This window comes from Magnolia sinica, chromosome 17 (genome assembly GCF_029962835.1).
Source record: "Magnolia sinica isolate HGM2019 chromosome 17, MsV1, whole genome shotgun sequence".
In the NCBI taxonomy this organism is placed as follows: domain Eukaryota; kingdom Viridiplantae; phylum Streptophyta; class Magnoliopsida; order Magnoliales; family Magnoliaceae; genus Magnolia; species Magnolia sinica.
In genome coordinates, this window is record NC_080589.1 from 17,581,753 (window position 1) to 17,582,372 (window position 620).

Genomic DNA, 620 nt, shown 5'->3' on the forward strand with positions numbered 1-620 from the left:
ACATAGACATTGAGTTTTTGGTGGATGACTTTGACGGTGAAAAGATTGGATCATATATAAGTACATGAGATAAGGTATGATCATAGAACTCCCATACAATGGAAAATATGAAAAATTGTAAGATGATATAGTACCATAATTAGTCTCCCTTAAAGTCTCACTCCTTATAAATTGATTATGTTTTGAACTAAACCCTAATAAAGAAAGAGAGAGTCTTGGACACCTCTCCGTGTGTATGACCTTATAAGAGGAAGAGAAGCAGGGGGGAGAGAGAGAGAGAGAGAGAGAGAGAGAGTCTCTCTCTCATATCTTTCCAAAAGCAATAGTTTCTCAACGACTTTGATCAAATGAATCTTAAACATATGTTTCTTTTTAACAAACTTGAATATATCTAGATGAGAATTCATAAAATTTAATCTTATAATATAAACTTGTAAAATGGATAGACGGAGTGGATACAACACATACATCACGGTGGGTCCCACAGGGCCTAGGGTTGCAGGAATCTCGTACAGGCAATCTACGTCAGTCGGGCTAGGCATCATCATTGACTCGGGTCCAGTTCTCGGGCCCAAGCCCAGGCCCTACACTACCAGGCGCTGCTGCTAAACCCGTCCCTG